An 8,617-nucleotide genomic window follows, 5' to 3' on the forward strand; every position below is an offset into this window, starting at 1 on the left:
TTGCCATATATTATACAGAATGCTATGATGCAGAGGTTGGTTAAGGATGCTTTAAAAGCAATTTGAGGAGAAAATAATCCTGATGGGCTGACAGTAGGCTGAGATATAAAGAATGAATGGGAAAGAGCTAGTTGAGCATGAGTGGGATGGAGTGATGGGCACATGAAAACCAAATGAAATGGGCAAATATGACACAAATTTGATTTGCCTCAATGGACAGATGGATGTTTTTAGACTCAAGTCCAGAGACTTGGAAATAAGTTGTTGCCACATTATGATTTGGTGGAAAGAATACGTGCTTTGGAGGAAGGCAGGTTTGATTTGAAACCTGTTTTTACTTTGGCATATTTAACCTCCTTGATTATCAATTTCCTCAATTGCAAAATGGAGACTACAGTATCTACTTTAAAGGAATGTTGTAAGGATTAAATGAGGTAGCCACAACAGAAAATGCCTGCCATGGAGTTCATGTTCAATAAAAGTTAGTTACTTATTTTTCCTTTCCTGGAAGTAGGGAAAATTGAAATGGTGTGCGTGAAAAAGAAGGCCTGGACTGCAGAGTACCTGGGACTGATGATGCTAGGAATTTTACAACTAGCCTCACTTTTTCCCTCTCTCCCTTCTTCCTTCCCTGTTTCTCTCTCCTTTTTTCCCTACCTTACTGCCTTCGTTATATTTTCTGTATGAGAAACAGATACTTTCTTATTCCCAAGCTTTCACTAGAATACACTGGAGGACACTTTCAGGCTGTGTTTCCAGAGCTCTCAATGAAGATTAGACATGCCATAATTGTTAGTTCTGATTTAAAAAGCAAATACAAAAACAGAAGGATCTCTAAGCAGGCTACGGGGCTACTACACTCAATTATCCAAGTGCGGTACATTTCACATAGATTTAGAGTCCTTGATTGTGAGCTGCTACCAGCAGCGTCCACAAAGGGCAGAAGCATGACCTTGGGCAAAGAGCTTGACTGCATGGCTGCTATGTCCTTGCCATGGGACAGGCCTGAGCAAAGTTGAAGAGAATGACAGTTTGGACTCCTCTGAGAGTTATTGGAAAAGTCTCTTGCATAGCATTTAAATAGTAGCAAATAGTATTTACTACCATTGTATACGTTGCTGATTATTAAGCTACTGTGTCACAGCATCTAACCCACTCTTTCATCTTCAGCTTCATACACATTCCTTTAAATTAAATACTTTTTAAAATAACTGTGTTAAGGGATATTATAATGACTTGAAAAGTACAATTTTAACAGCATTATTTACCTGTTAAAAGGCTCTAAAGATTTGTATCTGAATCGTTCTAAATATCTAAAGTAAATGGAAGCTGAATTTTCACATTGGAAACCTTTACCTTCTACCCAATATATAGTTTTGCATATATGTATAATTTTTACAACTAGACCTTCAAACCCTGATTGGATTTCCAATATGAAATTAGAAATTGCATTACATTCATTGTTGTTTTACCTTTCAGTTTTATGTCTATGATAACATTATAATTAATCTCTAATCGATATATAGACAAATTTATTTATTTTTACAAAGTGGGAATTATAAACATCAACTTTATTAGTCATTGTATTCTTTTTTCAGTTTTATTTGCAGGTTTTTTAGCTTGCTTACAACTTCCAGTTTCAAAAAATTTCTCAATATATTGTTTGCCCTCAGACTCCTAAATATTTTAACTACTAGTGTTTTATGCTCTGATGCTTTATAAACATACTTTTGCATAAAACAAAAGCTACAAGATATGGACTGAGGTTCATTATTTCTGGTCTTCTTGGTTGATAAAATTAGGAAAATAGTGACAGGTGAAGAAAACTCTTGTATTGTGTGAAATTAAAAAGCAGTCCATTTGTTGAAAAAGCAAGTTAACATAGCTTTAATGGTACACAACAATATACTTAATTTCCCGGGGGAATTTCCAGGATTCCTTTTAAACTTTTCTTCAAAATAGTCATATTTATTATTTCAATAAAAGAAAGCGATCACATAGGGGCAAGAGCTCTTTCTCAAGAATTTTGTATATTTCATACATTGTACTTGTGAAATATAGTAGGGGAGATATTTACGAGCACCATAACATGGGAAGCTGAAACTGCAATCATTTCTAAATGAAAATTATGTGACAGTTCATCAGTATTTAATGCTAACATTAGGTGATGCAGGCATGAAGAATTTAGCAGCTATTTATCATAACCCTGTGTGTGGTTAGCTCTCTGATATACTTTCTTGGAGTAGAATGGTGTCTTAATGGCAACACGAACCACAGCTTCAGTTTGAGATATTAAATAAATGAGGATGCCAAAAGAGGATTTGTTTTTGTTGTTTGGGGTGTGTGTGTGTGTTGTTGTTGTTGTTTATCACATTCCCGTTAAAAGTAGGCTGCCACACCTAGCACGGGTTAGTTTTTAATCCACGCTCCCATAAGCCATGGCTGGGCTCCTGCACCAGATGCAGGTGTCCCCTTGTGCTGTCAGCCAGGAATGATTAATGAGGATTTGCCCCTACTGAAAGCAGTCTTTGGAGCATTGTTCAGGGCATCTGTGGAACTGTCGGGGGAGACAAGGACACAAGTGAACAACCAATTATTTGGCCATCACTGAGGCAGCTTGAAAAAGACATCAAGTTGGACAGAAAAGCAATGCTTTTGTTTGAGGATCAAATATTATTTTTTAGGGGTTAATAGGAACATAGGAATTTTACCTCATTTTAAAGAATTTTGGTGAAATCTAGACTTTTAACAAGAAGTAGTTTTTCTTTTTCCTTTAAAGCTAATTGAATTCTTTGAAAGTAGTATACAATTATAAAATGTCACCAAATTGATTCCTAAGTGGTAGCCTATTGTATAAAGATATATCGTTTTGCTCGGCTAACACAGAAAACAAGGACTGAATATGCAGTGGGTATGAGGGTCCTCCATGCGGAAGTCCTAATTGCTGGTCATAGTTGACAGGCACTGGGGGTTTTACAAGTGATCAGAGGGGCAGAGACATTGCACTGGAATGCTGAAGCAGAAAATGAAAAAAACTCAAAGCTGTGAAACATTTCCAAGTTGATGTTCAGCATGTGTGTATTCCCTTCTTTTTCCAGTATGAGATATACACTTATTTAGGTCATAGTAAGAAAAGGTCTTCAGACTGCTACATTCTTGTACTAGGTCTGTTACTTATATAAAAAATTTAAAAAGGCTAAAAAGTGTTATATATTTTGAGCACAATTGAAATGCGGATTAAGAAATCCTTTCTCTCAGTGAAGTCCTTTCTTTTATGCTCTGTCCTTTCAGGACTGTTGTCTTCAGGGTATTAAGAATTAAAAGCTAAGCCCTAAACCCACGAAAACCTTCAAGAAGCAGATAATGATGTTTTAATATATAAAAAGTAATGGTTAGTAACAACGTGGACAAATGTGGCTGATATAACAACAAAAATACCTAGTTTACATTTTTTTGCAGGTTAATACTTTTGTATTGTCTTCTTTTATTTTTTAATAAAAAGGGCTTCAGTCACAGAGTAATTAAAAATCACAAGATTAAAACAGGGATCGACTGAGAATATATAAAACAAATGTCTGAGAAGAGAGTGTTTTCACAAGTGATTTCTGGGAGAATGCATTGCTTTATTGTTCTTAACAATTTTCTCCTGTATTTGCAGTGGCCTAGCTGCTGGTTGATTTATATTCATTTGGTCAATTCTAGAACTACAAAATTTTTCTGCACTTCTCAAGCCAATCAGAATCTCCTCTATCTTATTGTTCAAATATATAAGATAAGGAATATATACTATTGTTCATATTCAAAAATTGGCCTATTTAGATAGATGCATTTCTATATGAAAGTGGGCAAATGGGCTATGCCCAAATCATAAGAACCATTTAAGGTTATTATGACTAGCAGCTTTGACTTGAAATAGGCTGAATAGATAAATCCAAACCTAAGTGGACACTAATACTGCCTCCTTTCAACATCATGAAAACAGCAGTTTCAAACTGTCTCCCATTTACTACTCCCAATAAAATTGGCTTAGTCAGAAAGATAGAGTAACTCAATTATTTTTTATTAATAACCTTATTTTTAAATGTGTTAGCAGATTCCTTGGACTTGTGAATATGGGCTGGGTCTGTTGGCAAGTGATGCAAGTTTTTACAAATCGAGTATTTTTATGTAGCTTTTCCCATGCAAATTCTGCTCTTAATTTCGAACCTTTTGAAATCATTTTGTTAGAAGAATTGACTGTTTGTCAGTATATAGACAGTCTTAGAGATTTAGTCTCATCTCTTTCCTATTTTTTTTTCTTTAGCAACTCTTATCAACAATTCTTGGTGCTATAAAAAATTGTTGCCTAGCATTTAGTCATTAAAATAATTTTAAATGACTTTGAGCCAAGGCAGATTTCCAGGGATGACTACTCATTGCATTTCTATTGCTTGTGAGCCATTGATGATGGTCTTTCATTGTGATGTTCCAAACATTTGGTCATTAATAATAGCATGTTGCCCTAGACTATTTATGCTAAGTATATCATAGGCAAAGCAAATGCTAATGTTGTGTCCTACTTCTTGCTTCTCTTTACCTACAATATCCAATCCTAGATTGGTGTGCCATTATTTTTTCGTTGTGTTATACTCAGTTTCTCTAGCAACTCTCAGTTTTCTAAGAGTTTGCAAATTGTTCTTTGATTATTTCCTCCAGTTCCCTTTTGGGTATGGATATTAAGCTATTATGGGTCAGGCTTTCTTGGATTTTTTTTCACGTTTATAAAAAAATAGTTACGATTGCCAAGATAGGCATTTGGTTATAAGAATCTCGGCTTGGAAGAGTCAAGAATTTCTTGTTTTAAGGAGTTCTGAGAAAATTTCTAATTTTAACTATCGGTAGAGATTTGGAAACATGAGTTTGCAATATTGTTTGGGCCAGAAGAATCATTCAAAGAGACAGTGTTATCAATATTTCTCTTCTCAGATGAGGAGCATTTAGGGTTACCAGATAAGATATGTAATGCCTAGTTAAATTTGAATTTCAGATAAGCAATGAATCATTTTTTAGTATAAGTATATCCCAAACATTGCATGGGGGTGTATACTTATACTAAAAAATGATTCATTGTTTATCTGAAATTCAAATTTAACTGAGTGTCCTTTATTTTTATTTGCAAAATCAGGCAACCCTTGGTAAAGCCAAAATGTTAAGAAGTGGGTATCTATAACCTGTATAACGATCTGGAGATCTGCTCTTTCAGGATTTGCCCTAGCATTTCATGTAACAACAAGCCAAGCGTTTTTCGTCTTTGCACTGGTGGTAAGCCTTCAACTACCTTATTGAAATGTTGTGATGGTAGTTTTAACTTAAACAAATTTACCTTAAACATCCAGAATTATTTGACAGCAAGACATGTGTAAGTAAAAGGTGGTATGGTGATACCCTAAAGATCTATTAAATGTCTTTTGAGATTGGCAAATTCAACCCACTTGAGTTGAGAGAAACATGGACCTGCCATCTACAAGACTACAAAATGATTTTCATCATTTATGAATTGCATGAGAAAGGAAATAAGTTTACTCTTGACAGAAAATTAAACTTCCTTACAGACAGCAAAAGTCAAAAGGAAAGTTTGAAGTTCAAAACGGTTGTGGGGAGAAAGGGGACAGGGATTTGAGTGAAAACCTCCTAATTCAAATTTTGTATGCAAAACTCAAATTGGATAAGAAAATTGTGACTTCAGCTTTTACAACTGATGGAAGAAGAGCGGTCAGAATCTGGGCACCTAACTTTGCCCTAATTGCTTATTTTTTTTAAAGCATCACTTTAAGACAATGTTTGATGATATAGTTGAATAACTGTTGGCCCTCAGACATGCACCATTTTTTAAATGAAAAAGAGTAAGTGAAATTTAGTCTCAAATTCTTTTCTCAGAAGTTTCCAGTAGCAAATATAGGTTTATTTGGACCTTTGTCTAATAGTCTCACAGTTATCGTTCTAAATAAAGTTTAAGCTATAATATGTAGTTGACAGTATGCTAATACCTGGAATAAGAAGTATTTTGTTTTAAGGCATAACCATAAAGGGATTGATCTATTGAGCATAATTTAATAGATATCATTGGATAATTCTTTCTTATTTTAAAACATAAAAACATGTGGAGCAAACAAACAACAGAATTTGTTACTTTATATATAATAGGCAGCCTAATTCATAGCCCTCCAAAAAAATAGAAATGTTGGAATAATATTCTTGGTCTCCAAGTTTTGTTTTGCATTTATTGTTGCATGTGGTAGACACAAGAATACGTTAAAAGAACCTTGAATGCATTCTCACTTAAAATAAGTTGACATACCTTTATTCAGGTGTTAGCACAAGCATAAAATGATGTTTTTAAAAATTAATCACTGTATATTTATTCATTTCCTACTGCATTATTTGTGAGGTATTATAACAGATGCTATATAGGATATTAAGGTATGTTAAGCTATATGCTGTTTTCAAAGTATTAACCTAGGGCCAGCCTGGTGACAGAGTAGTTAAGTTCAGGCACTCCGCTTCGGCAGCCTGGGGTTTGCCGGTTTGGATCCCGGGCACGAACCTACACACCACTTATCAAACCATGCTGTGGCAGGCGTCCCACATACAAAATAGAGGAGGATGGGCATGGATGTTAGCTGAGGGCTAATCTTCCTCAAATAAAAAAAAAGTATTAACCTAATACATATACTATATATACATATATCTCTCCAAGAAGTACAAAGAAGATACCAGTGAGCACAAGCACACCAAAATTTACTGGCTTCATAGAGAAAATTGTATCCATCAGATGAAAAATCTCCTATCTTCCTGACAGTTCGACCTGCACACTTACTTGCATTCTCATTCTTATTTCCTCCCTCCTTCCTTTACAGTTGAGCAAATCTCTCCTTTCTGGGCCAATCCCCAGACCTGGGTCTTGTATTCCTTCTCTTCTTGACTTCTCAGGGCTCTTGCTGTAGTGATTATCCCTTCTGTTTCCTGTACCTTCAACCCTTCTCCATCGACTACCTGCCATGAGTACTCAAATATACTCACATCTCTGCTATCTTAAAAAGAACAGTTTCTTTCTGGACTCAGACTGCCTCTCCCGTCTATTGCCCTGTCTCTTCCTATTAAAGGCCATAATTTTTGAAAAAGTTGTATATTTTTCACTTTGTACTTACTCTTCAGTTTATTATTCCAAGACTTCAAGACTCCAATGGGAAGCTGCTTTCATTCAGGTCACACAGGTCTTCCCTGGGGCTAATTGCAATGGATATTTTCAACTTTATATTAGTTGACCTGTGGATGGATTTAGACTTCGCTTACTATGCTCTTCTTGGTTTTGAAAATGTACATCCTACTCCCTCTCTCAGACTTATTTTCCTTTATCCAAGCTTTAAATGTTGACGTTCCTTGAGATTCTGACCTGGAGACTCTTTTCACTCCATCTTCTTCCTGGTAATCTTCATCTACTCTTGAGTATTGAAGGCCATCCTTAGACTGAGGACTAATATCAGTTTCTCTAGCTCAGAAGTCTCTGTGGAGCTCCATCCCTAGAGACTCACTGTTCTAGACATCTTCACTTGATTGTCTTTTAGACATCTCAAACTCACCATGTGTGATACTTCATTTCTTTCCTAAATTACTTAGCCTTTTAAAATGACTTCTAGCCCACAGCCTGGGCACTCTCCAATCTACTCTCCACAAGTACCCAAGGAAATCAAATGTAAATCTGGTCATATCACTTCTTTGGTGTGCCCCACATGAAATCCATCACTGACTTCCAAATCCTAAGGATAAAATCCAAACTCTTTATATTTTCTCAGGCCCTCTAAGATTTGTCACCCATTTTTTTGTAGGCTTTATCTTTTTCCTTGTCTCCGTCGTGCTCTATGCCACAACTATACTGAACATTTCCTTTTTCTGTTCTTCAGGTGCACTCTAGTATCTTTTATCCATTTGGATGTAGTATTTGGAATTATCCTGCCTGGAACATCCCTCCTTCCTTTTTGTCTCCATCATACTCTAAATTTCATTTCAGTTGTGATGTTCCTTCCTCTTAAAAGCCTTTCCTGGGGTTGGCCCGGTGGTGCAGTGGTTAAGTTTGCACGTTGCCCTTTGGCAGCCCAGGGTTTGCCGGTTTGGATCCCGGGTGCAGGCCTATGCACTGTTTGGCAAGCCATGCTGTGGCAGGCATCCCACATATAAAGCAGAGGAAGATGGGCACAGATGTTAGCTCAGGGCTAGTCTTCCTCGGCAAAAAAGAGGAGGATTGGTGGCAGGTGTTAGCTCAGGGCTAATCTTCCTCAAAAAAAGAAAAGCCTTGCCTGACTCCCTCCCCCAAGGACTGGATTGGACATCCTTGTGCTCCCATAGCTGCTTTTATTTTCTCATCACAACACTTGGATACGTGCTGCTATAACAGCTTTCTCACTTGTCTGTATTTGCAATATAATATAAGTCAGGGGGCACAATTTCTGAAGCATTGGGTGCCCAATTGAAATTTTTGCAGAAACCAAAAATAATTTAAAATTCAATGTAGTTAAGATTACATTATAATTCTCTTAATTTACTACATTATGTCATTCATTCATAAAAGTATTTATTTGGA

General features: G+C 36.1%; 1 non-coding gene across 1 annotated transcript; it reads right to left on the reverse strand.

Annotated features, from left to right (window-relative positions):
• Positions 1-5,044: 5,044 nt before the first annotated feature.
• On the reverse strand, positions 5,045-5,096 carry MIR1302E-6 (microRNA mir-1302e-6). The gene has a single exon (NR_032889.1). It is a non-coding gene; the product is annotated as a microRNA mir-1302e-6 (primary transcript).
• Positions 5,097-8,617: the final 3,521 nt, after the last annotated feature.

This window comes from Equus caballus, chromosome 10, assembly GCF_041296265.1.
Source record: "Equus caballus isolate H_3958 breed thoroughbred chromosome 10, TB-T2T, whole genome shotgun sequence".
NCBI lineage: Eukaryota > Metazoa > Chordata > Mammalia > Perissodactyla > Equidae > Equus > Equus caballus.